Source organism: Dermacentor silvarum, chromosome 8 (assembly GCF_013339745.2).
Source record: "Dermacentor silvarum isolate Dsil-2018 chromosome 8, BIME_Dsil_1.4, whole genome shotgun sequence".
NCBI classification, from domain to species: domain Eukaryota; kingdom Metazoa; phylum Arthropoda; class Arachnida; order Ixodida; family Ixodidae; genus Dermacentor; species Dermacentor silvarum.
In genome coordinates this window covers 103921089-103937800 of record NC_051161.1, presented here as the reverse complement: position 1 = coordinate 103937800, position 16712 = coordinate 103921089, and positions in this window count along the sequence as shown.

Here is a 16712-nt window from a genome sequence, read left to right as displayed (position 1 = left end):
CTTGGGAATATTCGAAACTCAAAGATCAAATTTTTTTCAGGTTTATAAAATATTTTTAATTTTACTCGCAATAAAGATTCTTACTAATGATAAATGTGTTAACATTCTGTTGCGAATGCTAAGAAAATGATAAAAAACCTTGTTCCCGCGAAATCCAACATTTGTTTTTCGATCAATAAATCTTTTTTTTTTAATTCAAAGGACAAACTGACGGTTAATAACGTGTAAACCTTTGCCACCTTGCTATTTTCCAGCGCAGGTCATTTAAACAAGGCAGCTTCCAGGAATTAGTATAGAATGCCGATGCCTCAAGACAGTTGTACCTTTTGAAATAAGCTGGCACATACTTGGTAATTTGGAATATGTGTGCAAGACACAAAATAATTGATGAAATACACAGCATGTTGCTTTTGTATAGGTGAATGCATGGTATACAGGTTCGTCCCACAACATATTTCTTTGCTGCGGGCCATGTTGAAGTTTTTGCAAAATGTATCATGTCATCCTATGATAGTGAGATTTCTAATAATTATATTTGCACAAGTGGAAAGTATATCTGAAAAGGCGGCACATTTCAGAATGAATACGCATTTCAGCCTGCATACATCTCGTTTATCAATAAAAAATTAGAGGTATGAGACGGCAGCACCCACATTCTGGAAATGATGTGAGCAGCAGCTGTGAGAAGGAAAGCTGACACAAAACATTTAAGGAAAATGTCATGATTACTTTATTTGCATATACAAAACAAGGTGACTCAAAGCTTTCCCTCACAAGCAAAATTACATTTTGTCTTGGTCTGTTTTTTTCTTCACGGCCATGAAGCAATAATGAAAAAACCTCTGAGTACAGCGCTCCCTGGCAGCACAAGTTTCTACAGCATCACGAGGAATGAGGCAAAAAAAAAAAAAACGAGAAACATTGAAGGTTCGTGTACAATATGTTCAAATACAAATACATATAAGTTTTAGACTTCCACGAGGAGGACGATCTCATCCCTGTTGCGAGCACAATCATGTCTCTTGGTGCTAGTATGTCAGGTGCTAATTCTCCGATCTCCTTGCTTTGTAGTGGAGCCTACAACGACAGACAAGTATCTTACAATCTCATAGTTACTTGTTAGCCTCGCCCTGCAAACAACAGCTATTACCACATAATGAAAGAGACATAAATAAACCACAAACACATGAAAACTACCACAGAACAAATAATTAAACACGCCTAAGATGAATATACTTTTCTGTCTAGGAAATGTCGGTAACAATAAAAATTAATGATTAAAAAACTGAACGAAAATAATTCTCAAGTCAGTTCGTACTCCCCTCCCGTACAAGTACAAAAGTCAATACCGCAATAATGTGACAGTTTAACAGTCAAAACGCAATATCAAGTGATTACAAACTGAATATCAGAACAATAAACGAGTTCCGTGCATGAGGTCAATGTTGTGCGTCCGCACAAAGTGCAACATAAACTTGAGATGTAAGAATAACCAACATGGTGACTGTTAGTGATAAAAATATTGAAACAACAGTGTTATGAAGCGAGCAAGTAGTTACTTAAATAAAACTGAACAGTGCGAGCATGAGCATGCATTGACGGTGAAATTCACGACAGACACACCAGCAAATAAATAGTTGAACAGGAAGCATTGCTTACCTAAGTCACATTTATTGCTGTCTTCGGCATTCATTACAGCAGTCACCACACAAACGATGCTCACCACTCTCAGGTATGCGAAGAACTTTTACCATTGGCCATCGGCAATGCGTCTCGTCGCAGCGGCCACGCAGCACGCCAAACATGTCCCTGCTCCACGCCCGGCGTCATGGCTTCTTTTCGGTGGCGCACGCGCCTTTAGGAGTCTTTTTAGTAACTGTACCACCGTCACGAGTGACTCAGACACACAGCACGCTTGGTAAGTGCACGACACCAAATCAGAGAGCGTAAAAACGTGCTTAAAGCGATGAAACAAAGCGCGACATGACCGTTTCAAAACGACACCACCGGCAATACTCTTCCCGGCATGCATCGCGAGAGCTGCGCAATGCGAAGTAGATATGACAGCACTCATGTTTGGCTGAAGCTGAATCACGTTTGATTACGCTCCGCATCTAGCGCAACTAAGATAATAATCAAACTATAGTTCCGTCAAAGTATCACAGGACCATATATATATCAAGACGCTAATATTCTAATGTTTCAGGATGTTGCTGTTTGTTTGTATTTGTATGTTTTTTCCCTGCTCATTTGGCCGGCCGCCATTGTGGCCTCCCACCGCGAGCGCACGTCCATCTCTCCACGAGACCTTACTGGAGCGGCTGTCGCCGCTGTCATGTGAATGAAACGGTGTTTTTATCGCGTGTTAGTGAGCGGGCAAAATTGGTGCGTGTCTGGCGTTCTCTAATGAACCCAACATTTGCTGCAATTTAGGAACCACTCCCTCTAATACGTCAAAAATACAAAAAAAGAAAGAAAAGAAGAAAAAGAAAGCGCGGGGGCCTCAGTTGCAGTGTACTAGTAAGTATGATTACGAAGCATCTTTCTCGCCCTGCAGATTAGTTATTCGACCTGCTCGACGCTTTGATTCTGTCGGCCGTCGAGCTTTTACAGTACTCTAGCGTGCGCCCACGTGCGACCTTCAGTGTGCGCCCGCTGTTAGTGGGTGTCGCGTTTCAGGAGAATGTAAAACATACGCGAATATAGGGAGCATTGATACACAAGGAAACAGTGAAACAAATATTGGGCACAAGTATACATTCAATCACCATAATGCATCCGCTTTTAGTTTTTGAGCAGCTACACAAGTCTATGTTTTATACCACAGCCTAAAATGCCTGCACCGGTAGCGGGGGCTTTCCGTCACATTGAACCGTAGTGATATTCAAGCCACAACATCGTTTGCCACAATATTCTCTGATGTATGTTCACTGTTTCTGTGGCCTCTTTTTAGATTATAATGGCACGTATGCAGTAGAGATCAGTGACGAATGAATTGCTGCTGTCTCTCTTGAGCACACGCTCGTGCAAGGTTTAAATTTCTTTTTTACATTGCGAAACCAAAGATCCCCACTGGTGTCAATAAAATATTAATTTATTCCAACTTGCCTCATCCCCTCGGCCGCACAACATATCGTATAGGTTAGTCCCGGATAAAAACACCACATTAGGATCGCAATACGACACAATAATAAGTAGACTTCCAATCCATACAGTAGGTCCCCTGAGGCACAAATGCCAACTCGTTTAGAGGTTACAATCTAAAGTTTACAAGACATTTGGCATTGAAGTAACCTTTAAAATATACGCTTCGGCTCATGTAACCTCTAGCCGTGACGGAAATTCACGAAAACACAAAGATCAAGTTTTTTAGTCACCGAGTAACCTTTATGTTATAAGTTACTCGCAATTATAGGTTAGCATAAACGTTACCGTGCTAAGAGTGTACTTAAGGTCCCGACTTGCCTGTGCTATTGATTACTCATACCTCAATTAAACAAAATGGCGGAAATGACTTGTTAATTAGAGTACATGCCCAAATTGATAAATGCAAGACAAGAATTCATTTCGAGCGAGGAAGAACCAATTGAATTTTAATTACCTTTTTACGAAAGAACACTGCCATTAACTGCAAATTTGAAAAGAATGGAACAAATGTATGGAAGAAAACTTTATCTCTCGCGAAACTCGACGGAAACCAACGCATAATTGTAAGCTTGCTAATTTATAGTACCTTCAATTCTTTAAACTTTTTGTCATTTGAAGACGATTGCAACTTGTACAGAAATGTATTCTCTCAGAAATGGCTATACTGTTGTACTTCCGCGCCTACTGTCGCCTCTCCTAGTGAACTGACTGCTCTATCCTTGCCGATATCAGCGGCCATGCAGCAGCATGAGCACATGATAATGTTCCTTTCTTCTTCGAGTATTTTTTGGACCATAGTGAGAAAAAAAAGAAGAAATGCAGAGTACTGGTAACCGCCTCTATATCTGGGCCGTATATGAGTTCATTGAAAAGAAGGCAGTTCCATAAAATGCGCCGATAAGTTATGGCATCTGAAGAGTTCACGGAAAGAATTTACTGTGTCTTCAAAACATCGCGCCTGTCAGAAGCACCACTTTGCTTTTGAGTGTCACAACTGCGTATTTCTGTCGATGGATGCCGCCGTCTGCTGAATTTGCCTAAACAGCATTTTAGCTTCATTTTTGTTAATATTCTTTTCTTTTGTGCCCGTAGTGGAAATAGATACTTGCGTTGGTAGTCAGTGCGTTTATTGGATTGGCTTTCTAACACTGTTTATTTTATTCAAAGCGAATTACGTTTCTTTGTATACTGACCTCCTGCTCTAGAACAGTTGAGGAATTCCAAACTGTTACAGCAGTCAAAACTGCAATGCAACGCCTCTGACGGGAGTATACCATCTGTTTGTTTTTACCAAGGGTGACGCTAACGATAAAAAGGCTGACAACACTGAGAATAGGTGAGTTACATATCGCCTACTAGATACTTTTTGAAAACCCGTTTTAAAATATTATGCACAGGTCTATAGGTACACGTCTATATATGCACATATCTATGTAATGACAATTATTAAACATTGATACATAGGGTCAAGGTTATAAACATGACATTCCGTAAGTGACATTTTCTGGTTGCTAATGCTGGATTAGTATAGGTGAAATAGTTGCTCTCTTGCCATTTAGATGTCGACATAAGAGCATACTATTATAGGGTCTACAGGAAAAGCTGTTATGTGCAGCAGTAAACAAAGAGCACAATTCCTACTGAGAGATATTCCAAACAAAACCGAGCTTGAGCACGTGCTGAGGATGGCATCGTTATGGTATGCGTAGATAAACTACAAGAAGCCTCGTCACTTTGTTAACTATGAACGCTTCGGAGACGCACAGCTTTTAGGCACAAATCTGCAGTCTGATTTAATCTATACTCTGGACCTACTCTCATACTTTCTGACGCTCGTACGAGTGTAGTAAACAAATAAACACGGTATAGTGTCCTTGCAAAAGGTTTAGCCGTTTCATCGGAAGGATTAAACCTTAATAACGATAACAAGGCTTGACGTTGCACTTTCACTCCTCGAAAGTTGTTCGAGCTATACGCGGGTGGACACGTTGGCGCGAGGCCGCACGCACATCAATTCCTGCTTTGCAGAACGAACAGTGGCCTGGCAGCTACTAAACTTCCAGGTCTTTTCCGTGTCGGTGCTTGGTACATGACACGCGAAAGGTGGCAACACACATAAGGTGCTAGCACACATCAGAATAGAACATAAATCTCGGAGTCTGGCTTGTATGTACCCTTTCGCATCTTTAGAGAGGTGCTGTAAAAGAGATGTTGCATCTGGCACACGCCAGCTGCGACAACCCGCGATGACAACAGTCCCGCAACGACGTTTCGCAGCAGCTGTGCAGGAGCGGCACACCAGGACAAAATGTTTAACTATGAAAATGATCGGCTAGCCCCGTCGTACTCGTAGACCGCGCATCTTTATTTTCTTCGTCTTATAATGGCTGATTCTAGAAGCTTCCTTAAGCTGCCGGTAGGGGTTGCTACAAGGTCCCCCGCCTAAATGGGACCTCGAAACGGACACTGCGGTGAGACGATGTCAAGTGTACTGAACATAGGGAAGCGCCTATAGTGACATCCATGTCCACAGTTAAGGTGTGATGAGGTGTCTGTATGTAGGCCGATACTACGCGATCCAGAATGACAACCGGCTCACGACCATTCTGAAGAATCGTTTCCGACTTGTCTAGGAAGGCGTCGAGGGTCCCCTGAGGGCATCGCGCCGGAAAAAGACGTGAGCGGCATGCGTGAAGTCGGGATGCACAAGGAATTTGCGGTCTTAAATACAAGGAGGTACAGGGCGTAGAGCCTTCACGCAGTCTTGGAGGCGTCAAAGGTAGTCTTCTGGCAGGTGTGGTGCGTCCTTGGAGGAAAAGAATTGTCACCAGGAAGCAAGTGAACACTGAAAGGAAGCAAGTGGGCTCTGAAAACGAGGTCGGCCGCCGAGCAGCCCAGTTCCTTGCGATAGGCCGGTCACAGAACGAGCATTACGGTTGGCAACCCAGTGTTTGCGGTCGAGGCTTGCCGAAAGCACATTCTTCAGCTGGCGATGTATCCGCACTGCCATGTCGAGGGTGCAGGAGTGTTAAGCCGTGGTTCGGTGGTCATTCAGGCCAAGAAGGTGAGCTAGGGACGTAAATAGGGCGGATTCAAACTGCCACCCGTGACTTGTTGTGACAGTTTCAGGACAGCCGAAGCGCGAATGCGCGAGACCCAGACGGGCACTAAGGCTAAGGCGACACATTCGGAAATGATGTCTGGATCCCATGATAGCGGAAGAGGGCACTACAGATGCAACGGACGCATCTGTTTCGGCAACGAGATTTTTAGAGCGCCGTTCCTAGGCACCCGTTCGTGCGTTGAGCGTCGGCCTTGCTCGGCATAAGAGAGCGAACGAGCATAGAGAAGGATGAAAGAGCGAACGCGGAGCACAGGGGGCGGGGGGGGGGGTGAAGAACGGCGATAGTGAAGAGAGCGTGAGGAGGAAAACGGGGGAGGAGGTTGCAGCGTAACCATAAGGCGGAAAGCTGAGGAGGATGGTATGGCGAAAGCCTGAGAAGAAAAGACGTGTTCTGCGGCGACGATCGCTACGAGAAGGCGCCAGAGTAGCACGCGTCGTCTGTTCAACGATGACGCCATCGATAAGGCATGCGGCGAGCGCGTCTGCCAATACTATATATGAAAACAAAGCGCTGCATGAGCGCAGGTCTGTCGGCGGCGGCTGCTGTGAATCGCGTTCACGCGTCACTCACCCGCAGCCTCACGCGATCTTCCGATTAGCGAGGCAGTCGCGCCACACTTAGCTCCGTTTGCAACGTACCGCACAAGACAGATTGTCCACGCCAGTAGATATATCGCGGAATGAAAACACGTATAGAGCTGCGTTCACATTTCGTTATAGGGGTTATCGTAACCGTCGGTGAATTTTCTTCCATCGCTGTTAGCGCTCTCATACAGAAATATTTGTGTAAAGTACCGAAGAAATAATTACGTAAATTACATTACAACTTAAAAAATGCTAGACCAGTGTGGCACACGCCGCGCAGTCACATAGTAAGCTAGACGAGCGTTTCAACAGTACTACCTAGTAATTTGAGTGAATGCGTCAGGAACGCGTTTGGGACGCCGTCGCGCGTGCAAGCCGACGTGTTCCATCGCCGATGGGTAGCGCCGTTCAGCCCAGCCAAGTGGCCGGCAATGTAACTACGGCTGTGACATTAGCTCCCATTGCAACGCGCCTGACGCGGCCTGCTTGGGACGCCGTCGCGCGTGCAAGCGGACGCGTTACATCGCCGATGGCTGGTTGCTAAAACATTTATTAATTCTTGAGCCTTATGTTTACAGCCTATTGATGGGTTGGCTCGATATCGCGTAGGGTGGCCGGGAGCTTATGGCTCTCAGCGACTCTTAGAACCCAGCCCACCAGCTGCTTTTGTGCGGCCGGGTCCGACCTGGACACCGCGACCTCCCATCACTCTATGTCGGTGAGTTGCCATTGAGAAGGTGGCTGGAGCTCAGAGCAAATGTAGAGGATATGGTGAAAGTCTGCTCTGGGTGCACCGCATAGGGTGCATTCAGGGGAGAAAAGGCCGGGGTGGATAAGGGCAAGGTGAGCTGGACATAGAAAGGTACGAGATTGGAGCTGGCGCCAGGCCATCTGCTCGAGTTTAGAGAGGGATTTGTGGCAGGTGGGGGGGGGGGGGGTGGATACTGCAGCCGTTGCTCCCTATAGGGGAGAGAAATTTCGTTGTAGGTAACCATGCGTTCCAGTGCACTGCCTGGGTCTGTAGCGAACGCACGGCTCTCCGCCGTGCGTTTGCTCCCCGTGCCAGCGTTTTGACAGCGGTTGTGTTCGGTCTCACAAACAACGCGCACAACTGCTGTCGATAGCAGCGGCGTTTTGCCCGCGTTCGCACAGAACGCGCACGCCGTGGTGACGTGTTTATGAAGAACGTGCCAACCTTTGCCGTACACCCTATGGCGGTGTACCGTAGCGACCATAAGGCCATGGTCCATGTGGTCACTAAATAAATGAAAACCACCGCATCATATATATTTCTCATTCTCTAATAGTTCAAATAACCAAATACACCATCATATCTTAATAGCCATAATTGTAAATACATAATTCCCACCATAGTACTGTTTCGCTGGTCTTCCATCTCCACCCCCGTGGAAGGGCTGACAGTTTTTTCTACTCAGGATTTCGAATCTGGGCCCATCAGCCCTCGTGCAACAGTTGACGTAGAAGCAATTCAAATTAAAGAGGTGTCTTTTACCGAGGCGGTTGCATTTTATCATTTGATTTTCCACATATACAAATTTATACTTCATATTCAAAAATATTGCTTGCAGGTTTTGATATAAAGGGCACACACCTAAATGCTAACCGGTAGCCACATTATTTCTGGTATAACAGGTGTCTTTTACCGAGGCGGTTGCATTTTATCATTTGATTTTCCACATATACAAATTCATACTTCACATTCAAAAATATTGCTTGCAGGTTTTGATATAAAGGGCACACACCTAAATGCTAACCGGTAGCCACATTATTTCTGGTATAACAGAGGCACTTGTACATGATAAATGTGCCTACCCTATTTCAAAATGTTGGTCTACATCCAAAAGTGGCGGAGGAATTCGCGTACGAAACTGGGGCTGTTTGCATACCAAAGCAAGTAGCGTACCCTTAATTCGCTATACGCAATCAGCCCGGACGTTATACCGAGAACACCACCAGCGAATAGTTTCAGACATTACTGTACTTCTGTACTTAACTACTCAAGAAATCGTCGCAAATTTCGCCGAGGCCACCTTAAACTATAGATATCTCCTGATTTTGCCTATTAAGGGTAATCGCGCGAAGCTAGAGCAGATTGCCAGTAAATGCGAGGCCGTTCTGCTAATGCCTCAGAGACACATTATCGCTCCGGTGCTTAAGCACGATAATTGTCTCCACCAATAAAGCTGCAGAAACATTAAAAGCGATGAAGTTGATCGGGTTGATTAGGCGCGGAGAATGAGGCGGGTGCACTCGGACATATCGGCGCAAAAGAAAAAAGAAAACAGTGCTTGAATATCAAACATGGAATTGTATGCAGAGGCACCAGTAAACTAAGCAAATATTGCTCGAGGTTGTCGCTAATACCGATCCTTATTAAAAGGTGTTGGACCACGTAGACACCCTAGCGTTAAAAATGCGACATCGTAGGCCTCTATAACGACATAAAAAGTAAGTGGTATAATGACAGCCTATTCAAAACACGATGTTCGTTCTATGGCCCGATTTTTTTCTTGTTTTGTGTTGTAACCTTCTGGACTTCCTTCCACTTTTCATGCATGTACACTTTGTTGGGAGTGGTTGAACCCGCGCTGCAGATTACTGTATTGGTCTCAGGTTAATTTGAGGTCTTCTTTCTTAGACAGGTAGGCTTTGATGAGGTTTAGGTGGAGAGGTTGAGAGCAGTACGCCTCCGCGATTGCATCTGAATTCTGAGCAAAATGCAGAGCAATGTTTACTTTAAATAAATAAATATAAATAAAGGAGTGATGTTGTAGGACTAAACTCACCCTGTTTGCACACAATAGAGATGTGCTAACACTATAGGTGCCCCCCCCCCCCCCCCCATCAAAAAAAAAAAAAAAAAAACGACAGCGTGCACTTATGAAAATGTGGGTCATTCAAGGCACTTTAGGCTTTGCTCACCGCACATTTCTTCAATAGAAAATGCAACTTTTACCGTAATTTTAAAGATTTCACTCGAACGATTATTCGCCACAGCGCGCGAATTAATGTTCTGTGGGCAGCCGCGTTCGACAAAGCATATCTTATTTATTGCAGAATGCATGCATGAATAAGACATTCAGTGGTTGAAAAAATTTGGCACTGACTAATATAAGTATGGTCAACAGCAGCAGAACAAGTAAAACAAGGCCTTGAGGCTTATCTTTAACACACACGCTAGAACCCAGTCCGTTACGGAACTGGGAAACAGAGCTGGCCTCATGACTGTCAAGCAGAAAGTGCAGCTTAACAGGCTGACATTCTGCTTTCAGTTAATAATTGGTGACTAAATGTAGGCTTAGGAAAACACATCACATTGCAGAATCCTGTCGATTCCAGAACAAAGCGGAACACAACGGAACACAACGTGGGAAGACGTCGGGCGCGCGCGAAGGCCCTCCTGGAAAAGGCTCGTGAACGGGCTTCGGAGAACAGTTTTGTAGACGCAGCTCGCTACGCCGACGGACAGGCCTTCGCTGCGGTTAGCGTAGACCATGAAAGTAAAGTAACGAACGCTATCTCGATTCGGACGACGTCCTCTGAGACCGCAGAGCAGGCTGCAATAGCGATGGCCTTATTGGACGACGAGAGGACATCAATCTACAGTGACTCAAGATCAGCCGTTCGGGCATTTGCCAAAGGAACCATATCCGAGCTGGCCCTAGGGATACCATGAAGCAAGCAGATCAAGCCACACACAGTGATCTGGTTTCCAGCCCACATGGGACCGATCGAGGGTGCCCCGCCCAACCTCATTGATTCGGCACACAATGCTGCGCGAGGGATTATCAACCGCGTAGCTACGAGTACCACCGGGCAGCGTGACGTTGGGGGTACTGATTATCGGGACTCTCCTCTCTCGAACAACGAAATTACTAAACATTTTTACTTGGCTCGTAGGATCTACCCCCTCCCGCATTGTAAACTCAATAGACCTCAGGCTTTAACACTAAGGCTTCTACAGACGGGGGCATACCCAAACCCCCTACTTCTTCACAAAATGTACCCCGAAATTCAGACAACAAACACGTGTGCACTATGTAATGACTTAGCGAGCTTACCTCACATGCTCTGGCGGTGTCCCGCGTTACGCGGCGATGAAAGCAACAGTTCTTCACGTTGGGATGCGGTTCTACGCAGCCCCAACCTCGAAGAACAGTTATGGGCTGTCCAACGGGCCCGCGACGCGGCGGAGAGGCTCGGCCTTTCTGTCCCGACGTGGGAGCGGCCCGCTGCGCGCTAGCACGCGCCCTAAAGGACACTAATAAAGTTCTTCATCCATCCATCCATCCATCCAGAACAAAGCATTCCAAAAATATTAAACCACCTAATTATACAACAGAACCATTCAAACACTCGTTCTTGGTTCGAAGCATAGACGATTGGAACGACTTCCCACAATAGATGGTAGCATGTCCAGATTTATAAGCTTTTCAATGGGCTGTTAACAATAACGTGTAAAACGGGTGAGAATACATTTAATTGTTAGCTGTTTGTCGGTTGCATTTGTTTGGCGCATTGCTTTTTTTTCTTCACAATTCCTGAAATATTTTCGTTGACCTATATAGTATTATACCGTGTTAATTTAACTCATGTGATTTATTGTTTCATATTTGTGTATATGTTGTCCCTTCTTGTCCTGATTGCGTTTTTTTTAATTGTTAAACATTTAGGCATGTGCTATGTTTAGTTTGTACATGAGAGCAATGAAACCGCATTTATTGTCTTGGCATGTGACTGACATTATGAATGGAAAAAAAATTCCTCCGCCAGAAACCAACGTTTTCGCCAGGTTTCTTTTCTTTTGCAGGGTAGAAAGTTATTTTCGTCACAGTGTCCATGCATCTCAGTCTACCCCAACAAGCGACGAGGCTAATCGGGTGGCGAAGTGCTCGGTAAGGAAAGCGCTCATGTTTAAAAGAAACCTATGTTATGATAGTACGAAGGTGAACCGCTACTCAGTGTTCTAAGCAGCGAGGACGACAAAAAAAATTGTTCAATGACCGTGACGTCAAAGCCGGCATTGTAAATCTGGTGGCCTTTTTATAAAGCTACGATTTGAATGGATTCGAATGGTGTAGCTCCTCTGCCACCGGAACCACGTTTCTTTATACAGTTTAAATTTATTGCTCACCTCTGCCACTTTTTGGCGATGTGCTTTCTGCGTAGCAGCTGCATACATAAATTACTTTGTATTGTTAGGCAGTCGAAACTAGAGAGTGCGGTATCATTCTAAAAATAGAAAGAACAGAGTTACAGGGTGCAGATATAAGCGGCTTGCTCCCAGATTCTCATCGGGGTCAGGATTCGTTCGTTTCTTAGCAAGTATTGGTGGGGGAACAAATGGTTGCCGTGATTTACTGCGATGAAAAGCTAATGAGTGTTGTCGACAGTCTAAGCCGTACACGAGCCCCTGACTCCATTGTGGTTCGACGTCACACCGTGGGCTTCATCAATCGTCGAATCACAGTCAAACAGAAAGATACAACGTCGAGGGCGAGAAACATTCATCACTAGATGAAGAAAAGCAAGGCCGTCTTACTGCGACGAGGCAAAGAGTCGGCACGAATTATTGGTCGGTAACCGGTTCGCTTTCAGGAATGTTTTCATGGAAGTGCCATGTTAGTGTGCGTTGCTTTCAGAAGAAAAAAAAACCTACTACTTAAGTAGCACTTTTTGTTCTGTCGGTATTTGTAAGGAACGTATGTTTGTCTACAAAACTCTCTTGGCCTCATTCTCGTTTTATTTGCTTTATTGTGCTTCGGTTCCGAGAAACCTATGATTTAGGACCTGTTCCTTGACATTTTGGTTATTGTGCCCTTTACAGTGCCTGCCAATAATTTTATGAACAGAGTCAAATGAGAAACAGTAAACTACTTCATGAAAAGCAAGCTTTTCCAGCTGAGACGGAAAGGTAAGAAAACAAGAAGTGAACAGAATGTGAGCTAAATAATCATGAGCACCGCAATGAATTCTCAACTTCACTTAATTTACCATCATGGAGGACAAGTGATCCATACACGAATAACTTTTTTTCGCGTTTTAGCAAACCAATTTTAGTTTTACTAAACGGTACACTACCAGATCTTAACGAGTAACCTCTTCTGCATGATCTATGGTTTAACACTGAAATAAACTGTCAGCTCTTCCACTGGGGTGGAGTTGGAAGACCAGCGAAGCTGTACTATGGTGGGAATTATGTATTTCCAATTATGGCTATTAAGATGTGAAGGTGTAATTGGTTATTTGAACTATAAAGGAATGAGAAATATGTATGATTCGGTGGTTTTCATTTATTTAGTGACCTCAGGGACCATGGCCTTATGGTCGCTACGGTACACCGCCATATGGTGTACGGTGTACGGCAAAGGTTGGCACGTTCTTCATAAACACGTCACCAGCACCGGGCACGTTCGGTGCGAACGCGGGCAAAACGCCTCCGCCTTCGGCAACAGTTGTGCGTGTTGTTTTTGTGACCGCACACAACCGCTGTCAAAACGCTGGCTACGTGACGGAACGCCGTTCCGTCAGGCGCGTGCGTCTATGTTAGGTCCCTAGATTTTCTAAAAGCAAAAAATATCTAGGGACATTAAGTCTATGGTGCCTCGATGGCATCCTCGCCCACCGCTCCCCTTCCAGTGGGAAGTCGCGTTTGCCCTCCGCCATGCGTTCGCTCCCCGTGAAAGCGCGCGTCCCCCGCTCTCGCGCACATTTACTCGAACATAAGTCGCGTTTGCTCTCCGCCGTGCGTTCGCATCCCCGTGAAAGCGCGCGTCCCTAGCGCTCCCGCGCTTTCACTTGCACTTAAGTCGCGTTTGCTCAAAACCCCCTAGACTAGAGGAGGCCGAAGCACTGCCTCTGGTGACGTGATGCGCGTCATCATACGGAGGCAGCCGTGCATGCGAACACGGGACCAACGACGATGGCTTTGACAACAGTTCCGCGCGTTGATGTGAAGCAGCGTTCGCCGAACTTTTACATGCGAAGCAGCTTATGGTCGGGGCTATGTCAATCCCTCCCTCCCTCCGCCGTGCGGCGTCTACACCCCTACTGCGCATGCGCATCCTCCTCCCCCTCCTCTCCTTGTCTCATCTCCTCTCCTCTCAGCATTCCTCCTCTCCTCTCCGACGCTCCTCTCCTCTCCGGATTGCGCAACAAATGGCAACACCTGCGGCTCCGCGTGCGATAATGCGAAGCAGCTTAGGTTAGAGGCGCCCCAGAGGCAGCGGCAATAGTCACCAACGCCGCGCGCGTTCGGTGCGAACGCGGGCAAAACGCCGACGGCGTCGACAATAGTTCTGCGCGTTGCTGGTGCTTCTGCATGTGCAAGTTTATACAGCTGATAAAACTACCCTGAGTCGACCCCGTGGCTGCTACGCATACTACTCAGGGTTCCCCTACGGGAAGATGGTGTCATTTTTTTTCGGTTAGTCTTTGGATGTTTCTCGTTGTGTCAGGATGCCGTAGGGGTCGCTCCATAGGGCTTCATGTGGCTGTGCTATTTTTTGTCTTTTGCTGGATTTTCTGTGCCTAACGTTACTTTAACTGCCGACGACGGGTAGCTGCAGCGATGGCATTGTGACAGCACGATTCCGAATAAGTGCTGTGTACCCCGCTGCCGCGGAAACTACACGGCAAAGTGGAAAACCCACGTGTTCAGGTTGCCGCGAGATAAGTAACTGCTCAAGAAATGGATTCGTGCAATACCCCGACAGCACTTCTGCCCTACGGGGAACTCGAGGGTGAGTAATCTCCATATTCCTGATTACTATTTCATTTGGTGGAATAATGAGTAAAAACTATTTCGTTGCCGTGCTAACTGAAATAGGCGTATTTCTGTGAGCGTGGAGCAGGCTTTCGTTGTAAGTCTCCGCAAAATTTGAACCTGGTGTGATCGTGCTTAGCATGGGGTTTTTGTTCCGCGGTCGCTCCACTTTAAAAACAGCGCTAATCTCGTAATTCCAGTTCGTCGACGGATGCCTTTAATCACATTGATTATGATAGGTATTACAACTATATCCATTAAGCAACGTACTGATATCCTTCCTTTGTACACAGAGGAAGGGTCTGCATTTTTATATGCCGCGAATAACGAAAATTTTAGGTTCATTTATCTTTATGTTTTATAACTATATCATTGTATTGTATTTAGCTTATGGCCCCAAACCATCTTCTTACTTGCGATGAAGAAAGAGTTAAGAAAAAAATGTGGTTGATCCCTCTTATATAGGAATCGGTATAGAACACGAAAGTGAAACGTGTCTTCACAGAAGTAGTGTAATGTTTATTGCACATTGATATATAATGTCTATTGGTGTTTTGTGGCTAAAGCGCCCTTAGGCGTTGATGCACCCACGCTGACGCCTGGTGGCACGTCTCCTCCATCACGACTACCAACGTCGATGACCATGAGCAACCGTCGTGCATATGGAAGCTGCACTACGCTGCACACGCTAGCACAACGCGAAAGACGAAGCACGTAACTGACACACTAATACAACGCGCAAGACAAAGCACGTAACTGAATCGTCACCGAGTCAAATCAGCGCGTACAGCGCGTCGTAATTGCAGCCTCCGCGATCAACTTCAGAAACATTTTCAGAGCTAATTGCAGGGGCCACGCTCCGCTGTGCTGAGTACGGTGAACGCCACCTAGGTGGCGTTGGTAGTGCTTCTTGATGCCAGCGTCCCTTCGAATGCTGGCATCGAGGCGTCGTAGTGCTGAGACCACCGAAGCGTTCACTGTCGGTGCGCGTTAGTGTCATAATGCAGTACTTCTCTTTTCTGCTCGTAGGCGGCGGCACCGCCCCGAGCAAGAGCGCGGGTACACGGAGGAGTGTTAAGCCCAGACCACACGTACGCTTGCGGACGCGCGTAAGCTCGCGTCTACGCGCCTTGCGGTTGCCGCGCCTAGCGAGGAATGGAGGTTTGCATCCACAAATACGCGCGACAGCGTGCGCCACAGGCTTCACTTGTTTACACCTTGGCAGACGCCACTTCGTATCAAAATGCTTCAAAGTGCTTCAAAGTGCTTCGATATCTATAAACGTAATTGTTATCTTTTTGGAGCTGTTAGATCAGCACGAAAAGTGAAGAAGAAGCACTTTCTTGCATGATATATTTCTGCTTAACTGAGAGTTGAATGTACCGCGCCGTCGCTGCGTAGCCAGGCGCGCCGACGCGAGGCAGCGAGGCAGCCCAGGCGCGCGATAACTGAGAGGAGCTGATCACCGAGATCGCGCCGCGTTTCGACGCGTACGAGCCGTGACGCACCGTCTGCGCATGCGTGGGCGTGCGGACGCGAGCTTGCGCGCGTTTGCAAGTGTACGTGTGGTCTGGGCTTTAGATATATAAGGCGCGTCTGTGTAGCTCTCTGCAAATGCGTTTGTGGCGCAATGGGTTAAACGCTCGGCGATCTATCGTCGCCGACCGAGAGGTCGTGGGTTCGATTTCCAAATTTTGCATGTTTGTGGAACTTTTTCTTCTGGTTTCTTTCTTTGTATTATGTTCTATGACGTATTTCCGTGACGGAAATACGTCAGTGAAGTCTTGGTGGACCCCGGCATAAAACACTTTCGTGTTAAAAGTGTGGTTTTAAGAAATACTACACTTGATGAATTCGCGTTTATTGTGTATTAGAGAGAGGGAATTTACTCATGCGTGGGTGATAATTTTCCTCAGGTATGCGAAGCACATTTCTCCCCAGAGGACATCCTAAGGGAAACGTCATACTTGGATGATGCTTCAGGGAAAACAGTCACGGCTCCTTTGCCCTATCCTCGCCTTCGAAAAAACGAAGTGCTATCCAGATTTCCAGACCTGCCCGTCGTATTTT